Source organism: Procambarus clarkii, chromosome 34 (assembly GCF_040958095.1).
Source record: "Procambarus clarkii isolate CNS0578487 chromosome 34, FALCON_Pclarkii_2.0, whole genome shotgun sequence".
NCBI classification, from domain to species: domain Eukaryota; kingdom Metazoa; phylum Arthropoda; class Malacostraca; order Decapoda; family Cambaridae; genus Procambarus; species Procambarus clarkii.
This window is the reverse complement of record NC_091183.1, coordinates 38,352,865-38,366,299: the sequence shown is the minus strand read 5'-3', so window position 1 is coordinate 38,366,299 and position 13,435 is coordinate 38,352,865. Positions and strand designations below refer to the sequence as shown.

At 49.0% G+C, this 13,435-nt stretch overlaps 1 protein-coding gene across 7 annotated transcripts in view; it reads right to left on the bottom strand.

Moving 5' to 3' along the window:
• Positions 1–13,435, bottom strand: part of LOC123762065 (protein tincar) — a 234,150-nt gene that overhangs the window by 69,201 nt on the left and 151,514 nt on the right. The window lies entirely within an intron of this gene.

Below are 13,435 nucleotides of genomic sequence, written 5' to 3'. Positions count from 1 at the left end.
GGGGCGCGGACAAGAGCATGAACCCCCCCCCCATACAACTGGATACCACCCATACAAACACTTGTATCCGGTAATAATATGTTCTCGCTCCGTCCCGCCAGGCCTGTGATGATGATCTGCCCGTCACAGCCTCGCCTGGCCTGCTCTTCGCCTCCAGATGGCACCACAGATCAATAACAAATTCCAACTTAAGACGAGAGAGAGAGAGACATGTTAATTCGTCTCGCTGCTTCCTTTCTTGCCAGGGAAGACTTTACGAGTAATGGATCCCTCCTGCAGCGTCTCCTGCACTAGCTTAAAGCGCACCAGGCAGGACAGAAGAGTCCTGTAGCATCTCCACATGACAATTTGTCCTTCAATTATCCCCTACTTACACTGTCTTCAGGTCGGAGTTACAGCCACTCCTCAGCCTTCCCAGACGACCCTCTGTCCCTCTCACCCCTCCCGGAAGAACGTCCTTCGGGATCAACCCCTTCCCAGCAGGAGTGAGCCAGCCCTCGTCCTCCTTCCCAGCAGGAGTGAGCCAGCCCTCCTGCTCCTCCCCAGCAGGAGTAAGCCAGTCCTCCTGCTCCTCCCCAGGAGTGAGCCAGTCCTCCTGCTCCTCCCCAGGAGTGAGCCAGCCCTCGTCCTCCCCAGCAGGAGTGAGCCAGCCCTCGTCTTCCTCCCCAGCAGGAGTGAGCCAGCCCTCGTCCTCCTCCCCAGCAGGAGTGAGCCAGCCCTCGTCCTCCTCCCCAGCAGGAGTGAGCCAGCCCTCCTGCTCCTCCCCAGCAGGAGTGAGCCAGCCCTCCTGCTCCTCCCCAGCAGGAGTGAGCCAGCCCTCCTGCTCCTCCCCAGCAGGAGTGAGCCAGCCCTCGTCCTCCTCCCCAGCAGGAGTGAGCCAGCCCTCCTGCTCCTCCCCAGCAGGAGTGAGCCAGCCCTCGTCCTCCTCCCCAGCAGGAGTGAGCCAGCCCTCCTGCTCCTCCCCAGGAGTGAGCCAGCCCTCCTGCTCCTCCCCAGCAGGAGTGAGCCAGCCCTCCTGCTCCTCCCCAGCAGGAGTGAGCCAGCCCTCCTGCTCCTCCCCAGCAGGAGTGAGCCAGCCCTCCTGCTCCTCCCCAGCAGGAGTGAGCCAGCCCTCCTGCTCCTCCCCAGCAGGAGTGAGCCAGCCCTCCTGCTCCTCCCCAGCAGGAGTGAGCCAGCCCTCCTGCTCCTCCCCAGCAGGAGTGAGCCAGCCCTCCTGCTCCTCCCCAGCAGGAGTGAGCTAGCCCTCGTCCTCCTCCCCAGCAGGAGTGAGCCAGCCCTCCTGCTCCTCCCCAGCAGGAGTGAGCCAGCCCTCCTGCTCCTCCCCAGCAGGAGTGAGCCAGCCCTCCTGCTCCTCCCCAGCAGGAGTGAGCCAGCCCTCGTCCTCCTCCCCAGCAGGAGTGAGCCAGCCCTCCTGCTCCTCCCCAGGAGTGAGCCAGCCCTCCTGCTCCTCCCCAGCAGGAGTGAGCCAGCCCTCCTGCTCCTCCCCAGCAGGAGTGAGCCAGCCCTCCTGCTCCTCCCCAGCAGGAGTGAGCCAGCCCTCCTGCTCCTCCCCAGCAGGAGTGAGCCAGCCCTCGTCCTCCTCCCCAGCAGGAGTGAGCCAGCCCTCCTGCTCCTCCCCAGGAGTGAGCCAGCCCTCCTGCTCCTCCCCAGCAGGAGTGAGCCAGCCCTCCTGCTCCTCCCCAGCAGGAGTGAGCCAGCCCTCCTGCTCCTCCCCAGCAGGAGTGAGCCAGCCCTCGTCCTCCTCGCCAGCAGGAGTGAGCCAGCCCTCCTGCTCCTCCCCAGCAGGAGTGAGCCAGCCCTCGTCCTCCTCCCCAGCAGGAGTGAGCCAGCCCTCCTGCTCCTCCCCAGGAGTGAGCCAGCCCTCCTGCTCCTCCCCAGCAGGAGTGAGCCAGCCCTCCTGCTCCTCCCCAGCAGGAGTGAGCCAGCCCTCCTGCTCCTCCCCAGCAGGAGTGAGCCAGCCCTCGTCCTCCTCGCCAGCAGGAGTGAGCCAGCCCTCCTGCTCCTCCCCAGCAGGAGTGAGCCAGCCCTCGTCCTCCTCCCCAGCAGGAGTGAGCCAGCCCTCCTGCTCCTCCCCAGCAGGAGAGGCCGTGGGCTCACTAGAGAGCCTAATGAGACGGGAGGCAAGTGCCACCCTCCAATAACAAGGGATATTCACCCTTATAATTGGAGTTGTTGACCTTGAAGCTCCAGTGACCATGTCTGGGGTTACGCCCTTCTACCTCAGCTTTGTTTACTTTTCATTTATTACTTTGCTCTCTTTTGCTTAATTTTTTTTTTACTCTTTTTTGATCATTTATACATTTTTGGGCACTTTTTCTGTTTTACTTTTTAAAAAAATTTTGTCACTTTCATTTAATATAATTTTATTTGTTGTGATACAGTGCACATTGTTTTAAATAACGTTATTAATCCTATATTCAATGTATAACTGGCTTTAATTTGATATTTGTAGGAATATCCCGCTCATGATTTGTGTTAATGGCATTTTTCTAAAGAACATTTTGATGTACGATTGGTTTAAACTATGTGCTGCAAATATTAGAATGAACGGTTATCCTTAATAGGATTGCCGTAAGAATATTCGGAATAATGATTAACCTTAATGGATTACTATAAGAATATTCATATATATGACAAACATTACCTGGTATATTTGTAGAATGAATATACCAGCGACGGATAGATGAACGTACTACTGAGGAACTGTGTAACAGACACGTGTAGGAAGGACTGACGCACACTGGGGGAAATGTACACACACACACACACACACACACACACACACACACACACACACACAGGAAGGAGCCAGAGGGTAATGGTAAGGGGCGAAAAGTCGGACTGGCGAACAGTAACAAGTGGAGTACCTCAAGGATCGGTGCTGGGACCAATCCTCTTTCTAATTTACGTAAATGATATGTTTACAGGAGTGGAATCATACATGTCAATGTTTGCAGATGACGCAAAATTAATGAGAAGAGTTGTGACAGACGAGGATTGTAGGATCCTCCAAGAGGACTTAAACAGGCTGCAGAGATGGTCAGGGAAATGGCTACTGGAGTTTAACACCAGTAAATGTAAAGTTATGGAAATGGGATCAGGTGACAGGAGACCAAAGGGACAGTACACAATGAAGGGGAACAGCCTACCTGTAACGATTCGAGAAAGAGACCTGGGAGTGGATGTGACACCTAATCTAACTCCTGAGGCACATATAAATAGGATAACGACAGCAGCGTACTCTACACTGGCGAAAATTAGAACTTCATTCAGAAACCTAAATGAGGAAGCTTTTAGGGCGCTTTACACTGCCTACGTGAGACCCGTCTTAGAGTATGCCGCGCCATCATGGAGCCCCCACCTGAAGAAACACATAAACTGGAGAAGGTTCAGAGGTTTGCGACGAGGCTTGTCCCAGAGCTACGAGGGATGGGATATGAAGAGCGGCTGAAGGAACTGAACCTTACGACACTAGAGAAAAGAAGGGAGAGAGGAGATATGATAGGGACATATAAAATACTCAGGGGAATTGACAAAGTGGAAATAGATGAAATGTTCACACGTAATAATAACAGAACGAGGGGACATGGGTGGAAACTGGAAACTCAGATGAGTCACAGAGATGTTAGGAAGTTTTCTTTTAGCGTGAGAGTAGTAGAAAAATGGAATGCACTTGGGGAACAGGTTGTGGAAGCAAATACTATTCATACTTTTAAAACTAGGTATGATAGGGAAATGGGACAGGAGTCATTGCTGTAAACAACCGATAGCTAGAAAGGCGGGATCCAAGAGTCAATGCTCGATCCTGCAAGCACATATAGGTGAGTACATATAGGTGAGTACACACACACACACACACACACACACACAGGGCCTGAGACGCACATGGACGGACGGCAGACATGGCAGATATGGCACTCCGACATGGCAACACCTCACCCGCCCTGGTTAACGTCCGGAAAATTGCTGAACTGTCGATATACATTCTATAGAATTTTGTAATTTTCTTCCAGTTTGTCAAAGAGAGAGAGAGAGAGAGAGAGAGAGAGAGACAGCGCGAGAGACAGAGAGACAGAGAGAGAGAGAGAGAGACAGAGAGAGAGAGATAGAGAGAGAGAGAGAGAGAGAGAGACAGAGAGAGAGAGAGAGACAGAGAGAGACAGAGAGCGAGAGACAGAGAGCGAGAGACAGAAAGCGAGAGACAGAGACAACGACAGAGACAGACAGAGACGCATGACTCCACTGAAGGGCGGGAATTAGGTAGACACATTCCGCTGTTCTTTTGTCTTGCGGACCGGCCTGCGCGCCGCGGGTTTACAAGACATACATACTAGAGAAAGAACAGGGCCTCGCATGATAATAGTGTCACGTGGCAAGATATACACACGAGTCAAGCACACTGTGGTCATATTGGGCTTACAAATGCTCCGAGAGCAATGTTAAAGGCGCTCTCTCACCGAACCATTAAAATATTACCAGTCTCCAAAATGCAAATCTGTCGACAGGTGTTCAGTACGTCTATATATACAATATTTTGAACCAGTGAATAACTCTGAACAAAAAAATAACTATTTCATACTTCAACACGACTTAATGACATTGCATTGAGAGCCAAGTCTTTTTACAGACAGAATAGGGCAGACCCCCGAAAAGTCCATGATAGTCCCCTACCCGCCATCAATCATCGTGCAAAGTTACGCGAAACAACCCTCAACCGTCTGCCATCCAACCGTTAATAAAGATAAATCTACCTTTATAAACATAGATAGGGACTTTACACCCCCCTCCCCCCCCCCCATTATCATACAAACAGGGCTACATTTGCATATATAGATTATGTCAGGCCATGAACCTGCCACAGTCATTGTAGATATACAATACACTAATTTATATAACCCCATATATTCCCATATACATCCAATTACAGTTCATATCACGTAACTTTATTTTATAAATTGCCTATTGTTCAACTCCTTTCATTGTATGATTTACCTGTACACATTGTATGATTTACCTGTACAAAGCAAACACAAACATGCATGATGAATGTAAATAAATACACAAAGAGGCTTAGGGCAGCTGATTGTAAGGTAAACCATGAGTCTACCTCATGTTGGGTCATTTTATATTTCTCTTGGGGAAACATGATTCCATTTTGAAGTCAGACGAGGCTAAGTCGGGGCTAACCACAGGAGGAACATCAGACATCAACAACAACAACAAGACACCAGTCATCATTCGAGTGATAAATTCTGTCAGGATTCGCCAGTATATTTTCAGGTTCCGTAACAATCACACAATGTTTACACAATCGTCATTTATCTTCAAAAGTTAAAACTACATCAAGTTATACTTATTGCATTTACATCCCGCGCGCGCGCGCGTGTGTATGTGTGTGTGTGTGTGTGTGTGTGTGTGTGTGTGTGTGTGTGTGTGTGTACCCCACCCCTCCACCAGCAATAATCCATACACAATACTATCCCCATCCAGAAGAAATGAAAGATCAGGACAAAGGGCTCCCCTTTCCCCTATGCACGATAACAAACACTGTCTTAATATCCAACTCTGACAACAGATAACTCATCACTACCCATCATCATCAGGGGGAATGATGAGAGGTAGAGGAGACGGGAGGGTGGTAAGGGAGAAGGAGTATGGAGCGGGGATCGAACCGGAGAGAGCGGGGGGGGGGGGAAGGGAACGGTAGGGAAGATGGTAAAATCTAAGAAATTATGTAAACAAGTGGTTATCAGAGCTAATAATAATATAGGCAATAGATATATCTATATCAAAAGTTACACTAGAAGAAGTATCTATTAATATTCACAAATAACAGTGTTATGAGGTTGAGTTATGTTAGTTTAGTACATATTACCGTAACTAAGGCTAACAACCCTTAGGTTGGGTTGTTAGCCCGAGTTAAGCTCATGCAAAGACAAGCTTTGAAGGTGTGTATCCATACAAACTTATCAATCCATGAATACGTAAAAGCTTCCATACATGTATATACAAACTTATTTGTAAATTAACATACGTACATATCTACATATACGAAGCTATTGTTGGCAAAACTACATTAAATTGTATCAATATTTAGCGTGTATGAATGTGTAGGTGTATGTATGAGTATGAATGTATAGGCCACCTCCCCCCCCCCCCCCCGTCCAGGACACAGGCGCCACACACACACACACACACATGAGAGGATCATCCTCCCGTATACATACACGTGTGCGTAGTGAGTGTGTGTGTGTGTGTGTGTGTGTGTGTGTGTGTGTGTGTGTGTGTGTGTGTGTGTGTGTGTGTGTGTGTGTGTGTGTGTGTGTGTGTGTGTTGTGTGTGTACTCACCTATTTGTGCTTGCAGGATCGAGCATTGACTCTTGGATCCCGCCTTTCCAGCCATCGCTTGTTTACAACAATGACTCCTGTCCTGTGTGTGTGTGTGTGTGTGTGTGTGTGTGTGTGTGTGTGTGTGTGTGTGTGTGTGTGTGTGTGAGAAACAACCATGCACGACACTATGCAAAATACGCAAGAAAACCCCATTCCCAGAATACGACACAAACCAATCAGAAACACACTTAAAGCACTTTGCACTTAAGTGCCTTAAATAAAGCACTTAAAACACCTCTCCTCCTGGTGCATCACATGTAGTGCGTCCTCAACTCATCTACTGCAATAAGCACTTCTCAATATTCAATGCAACATTTGCAACTCTCGCCAGACTAAGCTCCTCTCAATAATAGTGCAAACATTTAGATTTGACTGTGTAGCCAGCTTAATTAAAGCTCTCATTTAAAGCTTTGTTTGTAAACAAAGAGATATAGAGAGCGAGAGATATATAGAGCCAGAGAGTTATAGAGAGCGAGAGTTAACACGAGCCAAACCCTTATCAGTGCCAGGGGGCTAGATTCACAAAGCAGTTACACAAGCACTTACGAACCTGTCCATCTTTTCTCAATTTTTGGCTTCTTTGTTTACAATTATTAAACAGTCAATGAGCTCGGAAGCACCAGGAGGCTGTTTATAACAATAACAACAGTTGATTGGCAAGTTTTCATGCTTGTAAACTCTTCAATAAATGTAACCAAAGCCGTCAAAGATTGAGAAAAGTTGTACACGTTCGTAAGTCCTTTCGTAACTGCTTCGTGAATCTGGCCACGAACACAATACAAGCGCCTCGTTACCTCCACACATCGTACAAGACGAACACGTTATTTGTGAGATGAGAGAAGGAAGTAATGAGCACCAGCGCCTTGTTTACCCTTCAGGTAAACCCAGGTGCCTGCCGGATTGGCTGCCAGCGGACAAACAACACCATTAAGTATGGTTATTACCAGGACTAGTGCGAGAAAACACCGCCTTACACTCTGGCTTGCTTGACGACTTCTCTGTCTCTCTGCCTGTCTCTCTGCCTGTCTCTCCGTCTCTATCTCTCTCTCTGTCTGTCTCTCTCTGTCTGTCTGTCTCTCTCTGTCTGTCTCTGTCTGTCTCTCTCTCAGTCTCTCTCTGTCTGTCTCTCTCCGTCTCTGTCTCTCTCTGTCTGTCTCTCTCTCAGTCTCTCTCTGTGGGAGCCTGACAGCTGGGTGGACAGCGCTTCGGATTCGTAGTCCTGAAGTTCCGGGTTCAATCCCCCGGTGGCGGCGGAGACAAATGGGCAAATTGTTTATTTCACCCTGATGCCCCCCCGGTTACCTAGCAGTAAATAGGTACCTGGGAGTTAGACAGCTGCTATGGGCTGCTTCCTGGGAAGTGGAGGCCTGGTCGAGGACCGGGCCGCGGGGACACTAAGCCCCGAAATCATCTCAAGAAGATAACCTAAACCCCATGACATTCCTTATACTGTGATTCATCTTCATATTACGCCGCGTGGAGCTATGATTTACCACTACAAAAACTACCAAATTTATCCTAGAAAATATGAATATACAACACACTAATTCGAACATTTAAAAGAAGGACCCGAACACCTAACTTCTGACCATCTTGAGGTTATCTTGAGATGATTTCGGGGCTTTTAGTGTCCCCGCGGCCCGGTCCTCGACCAGGCCTCCACCCCCAGGAAGCAAGCAACCCGTGACAGCTGACTAACACCCAGGTACCTATTTTTACTGCTAGGTAACAGGGGCATAGGGTGAAAGAAACTCTGCTCATTGTTTCTCGCCGGCGCCCGGGATGGAACCCGGGATCACAGGATCACAAGTCCAGCGTGCTGTCCGCTCGGCCGACCGGCTCCCTGTAAGTGTCACATAGTGTTACTATGTGTAACGCTCCCGGCTGTACTCTCGAATTTTTCCGTCAGCTCTGCTTGAATAAACAAATATAAATTCACTAACCGGAGCATAAAAGTAATTAAATTAAGTTGAGCCATATAATCGCTTGACACTCTACCGGAACACAACCCGGTATTATGGTACATAAATCTCTAACATGCGTGTCAATCATATCTAAATCTACCAATCATAAACTCTATCATTATTCCTCTCTCCCCCCACCCAGTCCCTCTCCCAATCCCTTCCCCCCCCCTCTCTCTCTCTCTCTCTCTCTCTCAGCAATAAACAAAACGTGACTAGTAGAAGATTAATACGGGGCATGAAAATAAGAGAAGTGTGTGTAATACCTTCACCTGCTACCTGAATACAACCCCTAATTACCCCTAGTTTACAACCAGTGTCTTGGGTAGGGGTGGGGGGGAGAGAGGGGAGTTGTTGAGGGGAAGGGGTAGAGGGGACAAGGGATAGTGTGTGGGAGTACTAGGGGGGGGTAATGAGGGGGGGAGTGGTTCATGGCTCACTTAAACAACATAGTTCGCACCAACAACTTGGTCAATACCCCGGCGGGTTATAACTTTTGTCCATCCTAACTTCGGGTGGTTCGTTTCAGAGTTAACACAACCCACTTTTGATGGGAGTAAAAAATGCTATATTTTTTGGTTAATGTGTTTCAAACGTGTAGGGAGGAGGAGGAGGTAGGGAGGCAGGTAGGTAAGTGTGTGTGTGCTGATGAGAGAGGGATGGAGGGAGAGAGAGAGGGAGGGATTGAGGGAGGGAGAGAGAGAGAGAGAGAGAGAGAGAGAGAGAGAGAGAGAGAGAGAGAGAGAGAGAGAGAGAGAGAGAGAGAGAGAGAGAGAGAGAGAGAGAGATGGAGAGATGGAGGGAGAGAGGGAGGGAGAGAGGGAGAGACCAATGATGGCGAGGCTGAACCTGTTGTATAGCCCTAGTTACACCCCATTACCTCGTGACCTGTGACGTAACAACAGTGTTCTACAACTGACCAATAACACCACGGCACCGTGGCCACACTACGCACCACGGTACAAGTCATCAAAGTTGTTACAAGAGAAATTCAGCCATAAACTGTGCTGAGAAAGGAATCACTAAAAGCAGTGTGGGAGGAGATTAGGGAGGAGTGGGAGAGGATTGGGGGGTCTGAGAAGGAAAGGGGATTAGAGAGTCTAACAAAGGAGGGAGGTATAAGGAGCAGATAATGAGGGGTTCTGGTGCTGCAAGTGGGAGTGGGTCTTGGGGGTCCTAGCAAGGTGGGGACTAAGCAAACCTGTTCATCTTTTCACAATCTTTGGCGGCTTTGTTTACAATTATTAAACAGTTGATGAGCTCCGAAGCACCAGGAGGCTGTTTATAACAATAACAACAGTTGATTGGCAAGTTCCTATGCTTGTAAACTGTTTAATAAATGTAACCAAAGCCGTCAAAGATTGAGGAAAGATGTACACGTTCGTAAGTACTTGCGTAACTGCTTCGTGAATCTGGCCCCAGGTTCTTTAACAATAAAGGCAGCAGGAGAACACGGTAAGACGGTATGACTTGAGCAGCACTTGAGGGAGCTATGAGGACTGGACTACAGCAACGGAGTCAAAGAACGATGCCCAATCACTTGTACCACCTGGGATCCAATCTGCAAGCAGCAAGGCCGTCGCTCTACCGACCAGTACAGAGGCAGCAACAGCCACTCAGTGACCTGGGGTCAAGTTGTTGTTATTGATATAGATTCAGCTACTCAGAACAAGTTGCAAGTAGCACGGGCTATGGTGAGCCCGTAGTGGACTTACCTGGCACAGGAGCGGTGCGTGGAGTCAACGTAATACACGAATATATATATGTAGATATGACGTCACATTACGCTCGGGAACCTGTACATCCATTATTTAAACACAAGAGGCGGTACCGAAGGACTGAAGCTCAACATTACCAAGCACAAATACAAGAGCACATATACTAAAATACACCCATACACCCCCGCCCCCCCCCCACAAAAAAAGAGTGTTACCACATTAGGGATTAAACTAATTTGTGTTCAGAAAGTGGAGTGTCAGACCTACCAGATCAGCACGGTAAGTTCTTAACGGTGGGGGGGAAGGTGGGGGAGGTGGGGGAGGGTTGGGGGAAGGTGGGGAGTGGAGGGGGAGAAAGGGGTAAGGAGGGAGGAGAGAGTAACGGTTATAGAAGATGTATATATATAATCTCCTTCCCTTATTCCCTCCTCCCTTCCTTACCCCTCCCTCATACCACTATCACCCCCTCTCCTCCACCCAACCCCCGCACCCCCCCTCCCCCACCCTCCACGAAGCTATGTTCGTTTGTTAAGAATAATGAGGAGGGGTGAGTGAAGGCAGGGGAGGAGGCAGAGGAAGGGAAGTAACCAGTTTTCAACTATAAATATCAAATACCCTCCCCATCTCCCCCATGACTTCCCCTCTCACCCCCTCTTCCTCCCATTATCTCCTCCCCCTTACTCATGCACTCCCCTCACTGCCCTGTCCTCTCACCCAGCTGGATTTATTATATTTGTTCTCGTGCCATTAATCCCCTCGATTTTCCTGGGTCTTATTTATTACTCTCTCCTGAAGTAGTGGGTGTAGGTTACCTTACCTTGAGGTTACCTTGAGATGTTTTCGGGGCTTTAGTGTCCCCGCGGCCCGGTCCTCGACCAGGCCTCCACCCCCAGGAAGCAGCCCGTGACAGCTGACTAACACCCAGGTACCTATTTTACTGCTAGGTAACAGGGGCATAGGGTGAAAGAAACTCTGCCCATTGTTTCTCGCCGGCGCCTGGGATCGAACCCATGATCACAAGCCCAGTGTGCTGTCCGCTCGAGGTGGCTACAACACCCCCCCCCCCACACCTGCCTATCACACAGTCACCCTCTTAAGTTAAACTTGAAGAAAATGATGCGATGTGAACTATATTGGAACTATAAACAGTAGGAACATTGGGGGTACTGAGGGCGCTATCGTGTCAGGATCAATCACCTGACAGGAGCTAACACACACACACACACACACACACACACACACACACACACACACACACACACACACACACACACACACACACGCACACGCACACGCACACGCACACGCACACACACACGCACACCTTGTGTTGGCACCCTTAACTGCTGAACTGTTCAAAATGCCTTGTTGGTGTTCCTATCATTCTCTCCTTACTCGTATCCTCGGCCACCAGATCACTCAAGGTATTGAGAGTAACAACTGAAGATATCATGGGTGGAAAGGTAGGGCAGGGGGTAGATGAGGGGGTAGCTGGGAAGGAAAGAGGAACATGAAATAAGAGAAGAGGGAGAAAAGAATAGGAGGATGAGGAATGGGTTATGAAGGGGTGAAGTTAATGGCAGGCAAATATTTGTCCATCCTCTCACAGCGTTCGTCAATCTGCTGATTTATGTGAGAGAGAGGAGAGAGAGAGAGAGAGAGAGAGAGAGAGAGAGAGAGAGAGAGAGAGAGAGAGAGAGAGAGAGAGAGAGAGAGAGAGAGAGAGAGAGAGAGACAGACAGAGAGAGAGAGACAGAGAGAGAGAGAGAGACAGAGAGAGAGAGACAGAGAGAGAGAGAGAGACAGAGAGAGAGAGAGAGACAGAGAGAGAGAGAGAGACAGAGAGAGAGAGAGACAGAGAGAGACAGAGAGAGAGAGAGAGAGAGAGAGAGAGAGAGAGAGAGAGAGAGAGAGAGAGAGAGAGAGAGAGAGAGAGAGAGAGAGAGAGAGAGAGACAGACAGAGAGAGAGAGACAGAGAGAGAGAGAGAGACAGAGAGAGAGAGACAGAGAGAGAGAGAGAGACAGAGAGAGAGAGAGAGACAGAGAGAGAGAGAGACAGAGAGAGACAGAGAGAGAGAGAGAGAGAGAGAGAGAGAGAGAGAGAGAGAGAGAGAGAGAGAGAGAGAGAGAGAGAGAGAGAGAGAGACAGAGAGAGAGAGAGAGACAGAGAGAGACAGAGAGAGAGAGAGACAGAGAGAGACAGAGAGAGACAGAGAGAGACAGAGAGAGAGAGAGAGAGAGAGAGAGAGAGAGAGAGAGAGAGAGAGAGAGAGAGAGAGACACACACACACAGACAGTCAGAGACAGAGAAAATCTCCCTCCACCAACCTCTTACACAATCACCACACCCCCCCCCCTTCCCAATCCCCTCCTACCCCCATTCCCTTCACCTCTTCCCCCAATCCCCCCTTCACCCTCCCCTGCCCCCCCCCTCCTCTCACCTGTCTGGGCCAGGTGCCTTGAACGCTCCGTCACCTGCCACTCACCTGTCACCTACACCGTCCTTGCTGTCTGTCTTACACGCATCACACTACTCCCTCTCTCTACTACACCCACACTTTTCACTTCACGCAGCTCTTCCCACTTAATTCACCAGGGGCCAGATTCAAGAAGTAGTTACGCAAGCACTTACGAACCTGGGGCCAGATTCACGAAGTAGTTACGCAAGCACTTACGAACCTGGGGCCAGATTCACGAAGTAGTTACGCAAGCACTTACGAACCTGGGGCCAGATTCACGAAGTAGTTACGCAAGCACTTAGGAACCTGGGGCCAGATTCACGAAGTAGTTACGCAAGCACTTACGAACCTGGGGCCAGATTCACGAAGTAGTTACGCAAGCACTTACGAACCTGGGGCCAGATTCACGAACTAGTTACGCAAGCACTTACGAACCTGGGGCCAGATTCACGAACTAGTTACGCAAGCACTTACGAAAGTGTACATCTTTCCTCAATCTTTGACGGCTTTGGTTACATATTAAACAGTTTACAAACATGAAAACTTCCCATTCAACTGTTGTTATTGTTATAAACAGCCTCCTGGTGCTTCGGAGCTCATTAACTGTTCAATAATTGTAAACAAAGCCGCCAAAGATTGAGAAAAGATGTACAGGTTCGTAAGTGCTTTCGTGAATCTGGCCCCAGGTGTTTTCTAACAGGGGTCACCAGGTTCATACAGTCTATGCTACGGCCGTCATGTCCAACCTAACCATATGTAAATTACGTACATATGTAAGGATACTGAATATAATTTGTGTTGTAAATCGCATAACGTCCAGCTAAATTTACACCTGTTGAATTTTTCCCACAAACGGTAAATATACCGGTATAGTGGATATCCTAGAATCATGGATATTCATTTAC